This window comes from Macrosteles quadrilineatus, unplaced genomic scaffold, assembly GCF_028750875.1.
Source record: "Macrosteles quadrilineatus isolate MER2022 unplaced genomic scaffold, UCM_ALF_1.0 Scaffold_4__1_contigs__length_99947679, whole genome shotgun sequence".
Lineage (NCBI taxonomy): Eukaryota > Metazoa > Arthropoda > Insecta > Hemiptera > Cicadellidae > Macrosteles > Macrosteles quadrilineatus.
Genome location: NW_026542597.1, coordinates 99233164 through 99248581, shown reverse-complemented (window position 1 = coordinate 99248581; position 15418 = coordinate 99233164). Strand labels below are relative to the sequence as shown.

General features: G+C 39.3%; 1 protein-coding gene across 2 annotated transcripts in view; it reads right to left on the bottom strand.

The window, feature by feature from the left end:
* LOC128991704 (monocarboxylate transporter 2-like) overlaps positions 1-15418 on the bottom strand; it is a 512626-nt gene that overhangs the window by 313210 nt on the left and 183998 nt on the right. The window contains exon 1 of one of the 2 annotated variants that reach the window (XM_054414823.1): positions 1585-1603. The exons of the other annotated variant lie outside the window; for it this stretch is intronic. The gene's annotated coding sequence lies outside the window, so the exon portion shown is untranslated. Of the gene's footprint in view, positions 1-1584; positions 1604-15418 lie in introns of those variants that run through there. 2 annotated transcript variants of the gene reach the window in all.

Sequence of the window (15418 nt, the reverse complement as noted above, 5' to 3'; positions counted from 1 at the left end):
ATCTGAATAAATCAGTTAGGTTCGGTTGAAAGAGTGATTAGGAGTGAATTTGCAATGAACATTAATCGACTTGTGAACACGCCAAGACTCTCAATCATCGAGCTAACAACAAAAACCAGCAACGAATCAATCAATGCAAGCCTTAGAAGACGCATCTCATTACAGAGCTACCGTTGATAAAAACCTACCTTCTCCAAGTCAGTGAACTAATCTACAGACTACGTATGTGAGACATGCAAGGCTACGTTGTAGAAAGCACTTTTGTGGTGTTGATTTGCTGTAGAAACGTGTTTAAATGGGCTTAAATGGGCCCATAAAATATTTTATATTTTTCCTGTTTGATGTAAAAGCCTCTGTAACAACATACAACATAAACTTTTAAATTTGGTTGCATATGCGATTCTGATGGATATCTATCTTGGCGCACTTTCATTTTGGCAGATATAATTGGTTCTTACTAAAGAAACAGCTGGTTTTAGTCAGCAAAAAAGCTACACAATGCATAAACATCGATCTACGGCATAACTACAGTATTGTTTTGGAAATCACTTCTTGGCCTGATGGGAGGAACACTATCAACATATAAACAAATAATATGATCCATTAAGTTATAAATGCTGTCGACTGGCTGTGGTACACTTTGGATTGAACCCAAGTAAAATGTACTATGGTAGTTGGGAGTACTGCTAGACAAACCCAAAGCTTGGTGACAAACCACAATGGTCTTCAAAATGGCCGTATTAATAACATATCAATTGCTGTATACGGTAAAAAGTGTATGTCCTTCAACTGCCAAAGAGTTTTAATCTACATGAAAATTAAATGAACTACAAATGTTAAACAATTTTAAACTTTCTTAGTAGTTGTAGTGAGCAGAACGGTTATCAATTGTATCATTAGGTTCTTTCTAAATCTTACAAACTTGACTCAGATTTAGATACAAAAGTAAAATCATGTTGAAATTTGGTTTACGTTGAAACATGCAAATCACTGGTAAGTTATTGGGAGGTTGTGTTCCTGTAAATAGATAGCTTAAGCAGATTAACTCTTTAACGGCGAGTGTCATTGACGTGTCAACAGAATGAACAGAGTGGTCAAAACAGTTGTAGAAAACTTCATCATGCGGTGCTCACTTGATTTACCCTCTGGGGATGGTTTTAGATATGCATTTTGTATACAGAAGTATAAAATTAAGGGTTAAAATCCCAAAGGTTTTTTACTGAAAAAACAATGCCAAAACATGGTTTAGCTATGGCAAGCCTCTCCTTCAAACTACATAATAATCCTAATCTTTTTTCATGTCCTGAGCGCTTAAGAGTATCGTGAAAAAATGCTGTACCGTTTTGTCAATATTTCCTGCTTATCCTATTTTTTTTAAATCATGGAATTCAACTTTTTCTACTCAGGCAGCTCGGAGGGTTTTAGAACATCGTTATGTTGCAAATCATACCGAACATTTTTAGAAAAACCTCTCTCCTCAGGCTTTCCTAAACCATCCTAACCAACTGTCTTTCCATCAACCAGAGGAAGGACCTCATTTAAATGCGAACTTACCACATACTCCTGCAAAAAATTGTGGTGTACCTGTATCAATGACAGTCTTGTTGAACCTGGCGGCTGTAGGAGGGATGAACACTCCGACAGACAGTTGCAGACCGTGTGTCAACAGTTGAGCCAACAATGCTGCAACTACCACTATCTATGTACAACATGGTGTAGTACCTGTATCAATGACAGTCTTGTTGAACCTGGTGGCTGTAGGAGGGATGAACACTCCGACAGACAGTTGCAGACCGTGTGTCAACAGTTGAGCCAACAATGCTGCAACTACCACTATCTATGTACAACATGGTGTAGTACCTGTATCAATGACAGTCTTGTTGAACCTGGTGGCTGTAGGAGGGATGAACACTCCAACAGACAGTTGCAGACCGTGTGTCAACAGTTGAGCCAACAATGCTGCAACTACCACTATCTATGTACAACATGGTGTAGTACCTGTATCAATGACAGTCTTGTTGAACCTGGCGGCTGTAGGAGGGATGAACACTCCGACAGACAGTTGCAGACCGTGTGTCAACAGTTGAGCCAACAATGCTGCAACTACCACTATCTATGTACAACATGGTGTAGTACCTGTATCAATGACAGTCTTGTTGAACCTGGTGGCTGTAGGAGGGATGAACACTCCGACAGACAGTTGCAGACCGTGTGTCAACAGTTGAGCCAACAATGCTGCAACTACCACTATCTATGTACAACATGGTGTAGTACCTGTATCAATGACAGTCTTGTTGAACCTGGCGGCTGTAGGAGGGATGAACACTCCAACAGACAGTTGCAGACCGTGTGTCAACAGTTGAGCCAACAATGCTGCAACTACCACTATCTATGTACAACATGGTGTAGTACCTGTATCAATGACAGTCTTGTTGAACCTGGCGGCTGTAGGAGGGATGAACACTCCGACAGACAGTTGCAGACCGTGTGTCAACAGTTGAGCCAACAATGCTGCAACTACCACTATCTATGTACAACATGGTGTAGTACCTGTATCAATGACAGTCTTGTTGAACCTGGCGGCTGTAGGAGGGATGAACACTCCGACCGACAGTTGCAGACCGTGTGTCAACAGTTGAGCCAACAATGCTGCAACTACCACTATCTATGTACAACATGGTGTAGTACCTGTATCAATGACAGTCTTGTTGAACCTGGCGGCTGTAGGAGGGATGAACACTCCGACAGACAGTTGCAGACCGTGTGTCAACAGTTGAGCCAACAATGCTGCAACTACCACTATCTATGTACAACATGGTGGTGTACCTGTATCAATGACAGTCTTGTTGAACCTGGCGGCTGTAGGAGGGATGAACACTCCGACAGACAGTTGCAGACCGTGTGTCAACAGTTGAGCCAACAATGCTGCGACTACCACTATCTATGTACAACATGGTGTAGTACCTGTATCAATGACAGTCTTGTTGAACCTGGTGGCTGTAGGAGGGATGAACACTCCGACAGACAGTTGCAGACCGTGTGTCAACAGTTGAGCCAACAATGCTGCAACTACCACTATCTATGTACAACATGGTGTAGTACCTGTATCAATGACAGTCTTGTTGAACCTGGTGGCTGTAAGAGGGATGAACACTCCGACAGACAGTTGCAGACCGTGTGTCAACAGTTGAGCCAACAATGCTGCAACTACCACTATCTATGTACAACATGGTGTAGTACCTGTATCAATGACAGTCTTGTTGAACCTGGCGGCTGTAGGAGGGATGAACACTCCAACAGACAGTTGCAGACCGTGTGTCAACAGTTGAGCCAACAATGCTGCAACTACCACTATCTATGTACAACATGGTGTAGTACCTGTATCAATGACAGTCTTGTTGAACCTGGTGGCTGTAGGAGGGATGAACACTCCGACAGACAGTTGCAGACCGTGTGTCAACAGTTGAGCCAACAATGATGCAACTACCACTATCTATGTACAACATGGTGTAGTACCTGTATCAATGACAGTCTTGTTGAACCTGGCGGCTGTAGGAGGGATGAACACTCCGACAGACAGTTGCAGACCGTGTGTCAACAGTTGAGCCAACAATGCTGCAACTACCACTATCTATGTACAACATGGTGTAGTACCTGTATCAATGGCAGTCTTGTTGAACCTGGTGGCTGTAGGAGGGATGAACACTCCGACAGACAGTTGCAGACCGTGTGTCAACAGTTGAGCCAACAATGCTGCAACTACCACTATCTATGTACAACATGGTGTAGTACCTGTATCAATGACAGTCTTGTTGAACCTGGCGGCTGTAGGAGGGATGAACACTCCGACAGACAGTTGCAGACCGTGTGTCAACAGTTGAGCCAACAATGCTGCAACTACCACTATCTATGTACAACATGGTGTAGTACCTGTATCAATGACAGTCTTGTTGAACCTGGTGGCTGTAGGAGGGATGAACACTCCGACAGACAGTTGCAGACCGTGTGTCAACAGTTGAGCCAACAATGCTGCAACTACCACTATCTATGTACAACATGGTGTAGTACCTGTATCAATGACAGTCTTGTTGAACCTGGCGGCTGTAGGAGGGATGAACACTCCGACAGACAGTTGCAGACCGTGTGTCAACAGTTGAGCCAACAATGCTGCAACTACCACTATCTATGTACAACATGGTGTAGTACCTGTATCAATGGCAGTCTTGTTGAACCTGGTGGCTGTAGGAGGGATGAACACTCCGACAGACAGTTGCAGACCGTGTGTCAACAGTTGAGCCAACAATGCTGCAACTACCACTATCTATGTACAACATGGTGTAGTACCTGTATCAATGACAGTCTTGTTGAACCTGGTGGCTGTAGGAGGGATGAACACTCCGACAGACAGTTGCAGACCGTGTGTCAACAGTTGAGCCAACAATGCTGCAACTACCACTATCTATGTACAACATGGTGTAGTACCTGTATCAATGACAGTCTTGTTGAACCTGGCGGCTGTAGGAGGGATGAACACTCCGACAGACAGTTGCAGACCGTGTGTCAACAGTTGAGCCAACAATGATGCAACTACCACTATCTATGTACAACATGGTGTAGTACCTGTATCAATGACAGTCTTGTTGAACCTGGCGGCTGTAGGAGGGATGAACACTCCGACAGACAGTTGCAGACCGTGTGTCAACAGTTGAGCCAACAATGCTGCAACTACCACTATCTATGTACAACATGGTGTAGTACCTGTATCAATGGCAGTCTTGTTGAACCTGGCGGCTGTAGGAGGGATGAACACTCCGACAGACAGTTGCAGACCGTGTGTCAACAGTTGAGCCAACAATGCTGCAACTACCACTATCTATGTACAACATGGTGTAGTACCTGTATCAATGGCAGTCTTGTTGAACCTGGTGGCTGTAGGAGGGATGAACACTCCGACAGACAGTTGCAGACCGTGTGTCAACAGTTGAGCCAACAATGCTGCAACTACCACTATCTATGTACAACATGGTGTAGTACCTGTATCAATGACAGTCTTGTTGAACCTGGTGGCTGTAGGAGGGATGAACACTCCGACAGACAGTTGCAGACCGTGTGTCAACAGTTGAGCCAACAATGATGCAACTACCACTATCTATGTACAACATGGTGTAGTACCTGTATCAATGACAGTCTTGTTGAACCTGGCGGCTGTAGGAGGGATGAACACTCCGACAGACAGTTGCAGACCGTGTGTCAACAGTTGAGCCAACAATGATGCAACTACCACTATCTATGTACAACATGGTGTAGTACCTGTATCAATGACAGTCTTGTTGAACCTGGCGGCTGTAGGAGGGATGAACACTCCGACAGACAGTTGCAGACCGTGTGTCAACAGTTGAGCCAACAATGCTGCAACTACCACTATCTATGTACAACATGGTGTAGTACCTGTATCAATGACAGTCTTGTTGAACCTGGTGGCTGTAGGAGGGATGAACACTCCGACAGACAGTTGCAGACCGTGTGTCAACAGTTGAGCCAACAATGATGCAACTACCACTATCTATGTACAACATGGTGTAGTACCTGTATCAATGGCAGTCTTGTTGAACCTGGTGGCTGTAGGAGGGATGAACACTCCGACAGACAGTTGCAGACCGTGTGTCAACAGTTGAGCCAACAATGCTGCAACTACCACTATCTATGTACAACATGGTGTAGTACCTGTATCAATGACAGTCTTGTTGAACCTGGTGGCTGTAGGAGGGATGAACACTCCGACAGACAGTTGCAGACCGTGTGTCAACAGTTGAGCCAACAATGATGCAACTACCACTATCTATGTACAACATGGTGTAGTACCTGTATCAATGACAGTCTTGTTGAACCTGGTGGCTGTAGGAGGGATGAACACTCCGACAGACAGTTGCAGACCGTGTGTCAACAGTTGAGCCAACAATGCTGCAACTACCACTATCTATGTACAACATGGTGTAGTACCTGTATCAATGACAGTCTTGTTGAACCTGGTGGCTGTAGGAGGGATGAACACTCCGACAGACAGTTGCAGACCGTGTGTCAACAGTTGAGTCAACAATGCTGCAACTACTACTATCTATGTACAACATGGTGTAGTACCTGTATCAATGACAGTCTTGTTGAACCTGGCGGCTGTAGGAGGGATGAACACTCCGACAGACAGTTGCAGACCGTGTGTCAACAGTTGAGCCAACAATGCTGCAACTACCACTATCTATGTACAACATGGTGTAGTACCTGTATCAATGACAGTCTTGTTGAACCTGGCGGCTGTAGGAGGGATGAACACTCCGACAGACAGTTGCAGACCGTGTGTCAACAGTTGAGCCAACAATGCTGCAACTACCACTATCCATCCCCAGCCACCCTCGGGGTAGTAGTGGGTCCTCAACATACGTCGGGTCTCCACGTAGTTCTTGGGCCTCACCAGGGGAGGTGGCTCAGGAACAGCTGACAGCAACGGCCAGGACTGCGCCCGGGATATCCCACTCATTGTGATTTCTACCACTACACGTTCATGGCACTCGTATTAAAGTTCCGTTGATTTGGTAACAACTATACCAAGCACAAATTGTAAACGTTCAAGGTTTGTGCAGTTGCAGCTTGCAAAGTACTCGGTAATCCAATAAACAGACTTTTATTCTGAAAGTTTTTGTATATTATTGTCATTGGCGAAACCTAAAATAAAAAAAAATAAAAATGTCCTATTCTCTGTATAACAAAAGATTTGTTTATTCTGTGATAAGTTTTAAATTTATTCATATTCAGAATTGACAGAATTATCGGAATTTTTCAGAAGTGGGCTACCGTGTGGTTCTGAAACCGTGAAAAACCACAGTTTAGGTTAGGCAATTTTTTGTTATTATTTATGTTCAGTAAATAAAAAACATTTGTGAGTAAAGCTATAAACTAACCTACTAAACTAACCTCAAAAAAAATATATAAAAAAATGGTAGCCCTTTACTGAAAAAGACTGGAGTTGTCAATGATATAGTATGAATTCTGCTAAATATTAATATTTAACCACCGCATGTTTTCATAAAGCAATTATGATTATGTTGTTGACTCATAACTAAAAAGGTATCATTGTGTTTAAATATGGATAGGAATACGATCTTTATTTTAATCTACTACAAAGGAAGAATTAAATCTATATAATTATACCCAATTAGAGGAATTTTGAATTTATTTTTAAAACGGTACTTTAATTTAAGGCTAGAACCTCCACAATCTCGCAAAACGAACAATATAATAACTTTCAAATTTACGCAACCACACTAGACAGAACTGTTATACTATTCATATCTCGAAACATCCGTTCGCGGCAACGGGCCATGCGATACTGGTGCGTACCAAAGGTTGTACAGAAACTGAGCGCCTCAACAATGATCGGTAAGAGCTTCACTGCGCGCGCATGCTGGGACTGCTTCCTCAGAACGGGCCTACCTCAACCTGAAACTTGGTAGGCGACTTGGCTATCAGCTGACAACTGTTACCTGCCCTACTGAGACTGCTCCCATAGTACAGACCTACCTCAATCTGAAACTTGGTAGACGACTTAGCTATCAGCTGACAACTGTTAAGGTAACAGGACCTTAACAGCCCTACTGAGACTGCTCCAATAGTACAGACCTACCTCAACCTGAAACTTGGTAGACGACTTGGCTATCAGCTGACAACTGTTACCTGCTCTACTGAGACTGCCTCCTCAGGACCGACCCAAATCAACCTGAAACTTGGTAGATGACATGGCTATCAGCTGACAAATTTTACCTGCACTGCCGAGTCTGCTCCCTTAGTACATACATACCTCATCCTAAACTTGATAGACGACTCTACTATTAGGTGACAATGGTTGAAACCGATTTCTCAGAAACAAAGATCTTACAAGAAACAGACGAATCGGTTTCTATAACTTAATCGGTTGCCTGCATTACTGATACCATCTCCTCAGTCACGAACTACCTTTAAATTTAAATCATCCTATTTTTGCTTTAGAAAAAATGTTGCGGCTGTTTTTACTTACGTTTTAGAGATTTACGAATACAGAACAATGTGATGATTTATTCAGTTATGTTTTGTTACCAACTGACGAGTTAAAATATATTACAATAATATTCTAAGGTTGGTTTACATTACAGACACAACCACACTGAAGATAAAAATGGATAAAATGAGTTTTTGATTGAAACACCTGGTAGAATTTCAACTATTATAGACGCCACTTCTAGACAAGCAGTTGAATGGCGTTGTCAGGGAATACATCTATGGGCAGTTCACCTTTTCATTGCAGCTTGTCTTGGGTTTTGCTTGTCTATGTCTATTTGTACATTATCTTGATTGGCATTAATGGAATAGAAAGATGCAAAACGAAGCCTAACCATCTTAGGACTTTTCTAGAAAGTGTGTTATGTTGACCTTCTTTTAGTATGTCAATTTACTGTTAGGTAAGTTGGGAACACAATACCAGCTGCTACTAATGTAATTCAGATAAGTTTAAAATTCAGATAACTCGTAAATATAAACAAATGCCACTTAATAAAGAGACTTAACGATGGAAATGTTATTCAGAAAACTATTCTTAACTATTTCAACATTCTAGAATGATATCGTGAGGGTTTCATATACCCGTTTCTTAGTTAACCTTTAAATACAAAAAGCACTAACCAAAATTGTTAGGCCTGATTTCATATTAACGTATTTAGGCCAACAAATAAAACACGAAAAATTTCCAAATTTGTATAGCTAGGAACCGGGGGTACTAGAGACATTTCTCTTTTATGATCTGTGAATACTACCGTTTTTGTCAAACGACTTGTTGATGAATATCAGTGGGAGAATATATATATATATCGAGTGATTTCTAGCTTCTTGATAAATAAGTAGTTATCATACATATATTAAGCGGAAATTAAAAAAAATACTGTTTTGTATGACTTAATTAAAATTGGAAATCGAAAACCCGTAAAGATTCTAACAATCCTTATTTTAAACAAAGGTTCGTAAACTAAAAAACTATTTTTATAAACTCCCCTATTATCTCTAAGCAACTCAATGACCATCAATTCTCATATGGTCAATCCAGGGCATTTCCTGCCCAGTTGTATTCTTAGAAACCCTAGTTAATCCAGACAGAGCGCCAGACGGTATTAAAAATCGTTTGTGCAAGGATATCTGGGCCTTTGCCAGTGTTTGTGAGTCGGGAGGCGTTAGTGGCTACACCAATCAGAACGTGAGTTACGGCTACGGATAAGGCGCTGCTTGGTAAATGCTAATTGCAAGAAAACTGGAATTTGTCTGCCATTTAATTTGATAAATTTAAGGAAAAATAATTTAAATCATACGTTTTAACGCCCATCATTTGCAGGATAAAGGTGCAGTAGAGAATATTAAAAGAAACATGACATAATCAGACCCAAGCAGAATTGACCTTCATATTAAATAATACAGTATTGACAACCTTAATATAAAGTTATAAGAGGGACATCTACCTCATTACAGTATACGCCAGAAGGTGTTATATGTAGTTATTGGGTAACCTGTGTCACCTATCAACACATGATGGACTCTTTTAGCCAGTATTTTTCTGGCCACTTATGCCGAATCTATGCGTTATAAAATTATCATAAAGACAAATAATGAATTTAAACATTTCAGCAGCCCAAACAGCAGTTCAGCAGCGATGGTTTAAAAGACTGCGTAAACTCACAAACTACTGGTGTAAAGGGAACATATGCGCAAAGAAGCATATGATCACCTCTGAGGTGTTATCCAAACGATTCCAAAAGTAAGTCGAGGAATATAATCCCCTTCCATGACTCATAAAAACACACTTGCCCTCAGAGCTGCCATCATTACGAATTAGATAACCTCTTCAGATAGGCCCTAACAATAAATAAACAATCATACCGATTTCAGGGGTTTGCTCAATGAAATAACACCTTCCATTCTTTTCATACCAGTAAAGAAAAGGAACACTTTTCTTCAGAGCTTAAAGTAAAACAAAACCACCAGTAAAATAGTTGACCAGCTCAATAGCCACCGATGCACCAGACCACTGACGTTAGAGCTAAGCTCAAAGTAAAACCAAACCCTCAGTAATATATTTTATCAGCCCCGTCTTCCTAATGACCCGAGCTAGTCAGCTGCCCAGGTGGTTCGGATGATCAGCTGGTCGAGCATGCGCAGCACGTCGGTCATTTCCACAGCCTCCGACAGCTTCAATCTATCTTACTGGCAAAAACTCGCTCAGTGGTCAGCCCAGGCGGTGCTGTAGACAAATAGATGATAGATCACATATGTTTTTATAATTACAGATTTATGAATGGATCACCTCAATGAGTATAGGCTTCGCATATGGATCACCTCAATGAGTATAGGCTTCGCATATGGATCACCGACGTTTAATTTCCATGTTAAATATAAAGCATTAAGTTTTGGATACTGCAGTAGACATAACGTCTGAATGGGCCAGTTGTGGTAGTTTATTTAGAAACTAGATAAAACGTTTGAACATGGTAATGAAACATTATATTCATAGTCAAAGGTCGTAGTCGGTGAGAACATAGCTGAACACCGTTGAATCGAGCATCATACAGAGATCACTAATGTAAATTATTTAATTAATGTAAGTACATAAGCAATAAAGAAGCATTTTTGATTGTAACTATCTCTGAGAGTGACTCGTCCAACTACGTGCTTTTAATTTATAAAGTAAAAACAACTGGTCCATTTACATGGGATGCCTCCAACAATATATAAATGTCAACGGCATGTCTAAACTCGGTAAAACGGCACTTTGAAACTAAATTAAATTATAAATCAATACCATGACTCAAGAACAAGGTAATATTGCCTTAAAAAGAGTAACGAGTTGCATTTACATTATTTAATGGCGTTTAGTTTATTTCTTTCAACCATGCTGTTATACTACAGTATACCGGAATGTTTTAGTTTGGCTATACTCTAGTCTATTTCACACATATTAGAACTAATATCCACGGTATTTTCTTCTATCAACTCGCCGCGTAAGTAGGTTACAAAGAAGTACTTTCTCCGTCACCTACACCTCATTATGGAGTTGGAAGGTAGCTATGATAATAGAGCTTAACCTTTAGAGAACTAATTGGGTGTTAAAGTGGCCTCGTTAAGTACGTACTTTGAAACAACACCTCAGATATACTTTGTTTTTATCCAAGCTTATTCTGGCTTTACTCTAGTAATTTAAGGTTGTATCACATATCCAAGCTTTTCCACGTCCGCATATGTATATTTAGTACCTACCGTTGTTTTTTTTTTGTTTTTTTTTTTTAATGGCTGGAATTTTGAAATACTTGTATTCGTCAGATCAAAGCCTGTATCTTATCTGGTTTTTATTAGTCACATAATCTCATACCTCTAGGCCTTATTCTTTTACGATTGTGCCTCCATCTTAAAGTAAATTATCCGTGCTACTCAATGGTGTTTACTAAACTAAGGCCAAGTCCATTAAATATTTAAATAAAGGCTTGAAAGAGGTTGGGTCCTATAAGGTTTATCGCATCATAGAGTACAAAAATGGATTAAGATTCTATTCAAACATATACCCCTGTAAACAATAAACTACAGTAATGTTACCATACAAGATTCATTATGGTAAGAAAATATGGTACACAAAAAGAGTACCAACCAATTATAATTATGGCAGGTGAAAATTATAAAAGACTTAACATTTCAAGATGAGCCATAAATATTTTACAGGAATTACACAAAAACTTTGATAATTATGTTTTTATCCATGTTTTATTTGTTTGTTTCATTATGGTTGATGGACAACTGGTAGTATATTTTCAAACTCGTATCGAGGTATATGACACAAAGAATTTCCGTCCTTACACTTACTATTGAGCACATTTCAGAAATAAATTAGACCCGATGGCCTTATCCTATTAGTAATCAAACTATTCAATTAGCTCCAACGCAAATGTATGCAATGTTCAGCAATGCGTGTAAACATAGTTACACGATAAGTAGCAACATGTGCAGTCATTAATTGAGTTTAATTGACAATGATTCAATCTGTGCGTTGAAGCGTGGATAGGTGCACTTGATGGTATCATTGTGAAACAAACGAACCATGCAGTCAAAGCATAGTTAAACTGATCAAGCCGTTTGGTCTTGGCATTAGGTTAAGGTCAGCAATCATAGATATTGGTAAACTTATTATTTAACATTTCTGTTGATAAGAGCAATTAAATATCAAGAGTTTGTCTAAGATAATTATTGTATACTGTGTTTTTCGGATGGATTTGATTAGTACAAGTTTGAAAAAAAATCGCCTTACATAAGTAACTTATTTTTTGGTGTCTTTGCAAAGTGAGTTTTAAGTTTAAAGTAGGGTTGACCGATTGGGCTGGACACATGAACTATACATACCTAAGAAAGTCAGTGGATGTTTATGTTAAGGTTTTTTAAGAAGTTTGATAATTGATAAGACGCTGCAAGGGGAAAATAAATTAGAGTTACCATATAGTTGACACGGGGCATATGTATACCCTCTAAAAATATATGTATGCCATCTAACATGGATAATATAGATTTTTATTAGAATGATATTTTAGTTAGATAACAAAGTGATCAATTACAAGTCAATTCATACTATTCTTGCTTCGACTTTTACCACGCCCATTGCTAAGTTTGAACGGATTTCCCCTATGACGCGGACATGGCAGTGATCCATAATGCAAACCTCTACAAGTCTTGACAATAGTGTCATCCTAAATGTTACAAGTATATCCTCTGTTGGCGAAACGACATTTCATCGCCTGTTTGGTCAATTAATTCGCCACTTTCTCCTTCCACTGTTCCAGGGCACAATACACATGATATGATTGCTTAAGGGATGGGTTAAACATTACATTAAAGTTCAAAAAAGTTAGCTGAAACCATTAATATGTACAATCACATTGTTTATACAAGTGTATCTTTTAAAATTAGTACGAAATCACGCTAAGCCACAACTTGAGTACATCTTCACGTTAACAGGCAAGCTGGTAGAACTCCTTATGTTGCAGTTATTAACGGTTGGGTGTTTTAACCAGTACGATTTCCCAGCCTGTCAATTTTACTCAGCACGAACACCTGTTAAGGAACACGACGTATTGTTGTGACAGTGAAACACACATAAATTAAGCGTGTATTTGTCACTTGTGATGATACATAGGGCTGTCCATACAAAATTGTTGGACATAAAATTGTCTCAATACAAATCTTTGCGTTGGTGATGTTAAGTTTTTGAAATTTAAGAACCACTGAAGAGATTGTCCATCATGATACACGATTGATGAGAAAAGGTATTCACGACGTTACGGGATATAAAATTATTTTTGTCCTGAGTTTAGAGAGTACCAAAAACGTTATAATAGTTAGTACAAAAACTCCCAAAGAAAATACCCCAAAAAATATAAAACACTGAGAACTGAGTGGAATCTAAAGCCACAAACAATAAAATCGTAAAATAAAATAACAGCTAATACAAATGAAAGGTAGGAGAACACAAAGTACAATCTGCACGAGAAGTTGACTGCTGAAGCTCTTGAAAGTTTTCCTCTAGAGATCATAACAAAATCATGAAATTACCCACAAATTTTAAGACCCAGACTTCCTCTAATTTTAAGATTTCACGTTGCGTCATCACCACAGCTTACAGTTCTGACGTCATATCGGCTGACGACTGATCGTCTTAAGAGCGTGGAAGTGGATTGATGATACTCGGAGACGCGACATTTATTCCAAGCGTTGTTATCTATTCTCAGACAACAGCTGAGGTCATTAGTAATTGTCAGAAAGTAAGTGGTTTTAGCGGATTACATTTCAATACGTCACGTTACAAAACGCCACGCTGAAACGAGAACAGCTTTTGGCTGTGTGCTATGAAACGAAAACTTTGAATTTTATTTGTATTTGTAACTTCAATATTTGTCGATTATTAAGTTAAGTTTAAGGTGCTAAGTTGGGTTGTGGAAGGAGTTATGCTTGTGGCTCAGTTAAATTCGCACAAAATGAAACATGCAACTATAATTAAATATTTAGTTTAATTAAGTATTGTCCAAACGGTTATATTCCTTATCTTTTGTCCATGTCAACGCCCACAAATTTTGTGGTGAAGTATTTTATTCTCTGTTATTATAGATAAAGATATGTGTTTTATAGAAATACGGCACCTCACTATTTTCAGCAAATTCTATTGACTAAGATAATATCCTTTATATAGTTCTGCAATAATCCATATTTGTTCTGAAACATAGCAGCAAAACGCCATTGTTTGTCTTATAGTATTGTAACAAAAGAGTAAGGGACGAATCGTTGAGGCTACCCAAACATAAATAGAGAAGTCTACTTGCTCAATTCCAAGTATACGCTGTTAATTATTCATTGTGTTTATTTTCCTCAACGTATTTTCTCTTGTTCGCATCTCCCTCCATAACACCGAACGGTGGCAAGTATAATCTAGTCTATTCGCTCTAATATTTTCTTGACCGTAGATTGAGAAAATCGCGCAGATCAGATTCATACCTCAGTCAAAATAGAAATATTTCATAACTAAACTGAAACTATAAGCCCATCTTAAATTTATACTTTATCGAAAATCTAAGAAACCACAGTACTACAGTACCATAATAAAATGCCAATATTTTTAATGTCTCTGTTTTATTCAGTCGTTTCCATTATGCTCAAAAACCACCACCCTACATTTGTTGCCTAACACTTTTCCTACACACACCTATATGTTCAATAAGACCGTTTTGTTTTTTATTCCAACTAACATAACCTTCTTCAAGAAGAACTGGTAATATAAAGAACTGGTCCAATAATATAAATTTGAAATAAAAAAACTTCATCAATATTTTCAGAAATTTAAATTTTATGAGCCCTTTTGCTAGCTATGCTGGCATCATCAGACACTTCACAAAACTGAAGGTTATATGTATACAACAGCATACATAACCTGTATAGTATACATAACCTTCAGTTTTGTGATGTGTCTGATGATGGCAGCATAGGCGGCGAAAGGCCTCTTAAAATTAAAAATTCTAAAAATATTGGTGAAGTTTTTATTTCAAATTTATAACATATCCTTCTCTGTGTAAATTGTATTTTGTTTACTTTCATCCTTTGGCTGGATTTGTACATTCTCACTGGAGGACGCGAACACATTCCACATTGTGAAACGTCAAGAAAACTTTGTTTCCCCTTTCTAATTCCAATATAAAATCCCCACAACAACCGCTCAGTGTCTTTCAATAACACTGTAACACACCCGACATGCGGTTATCGTATAAAATTGTCAATACTCTAATGCAAGTACCATAGCATTATACAGCAACAGTCTAGCGTCGCT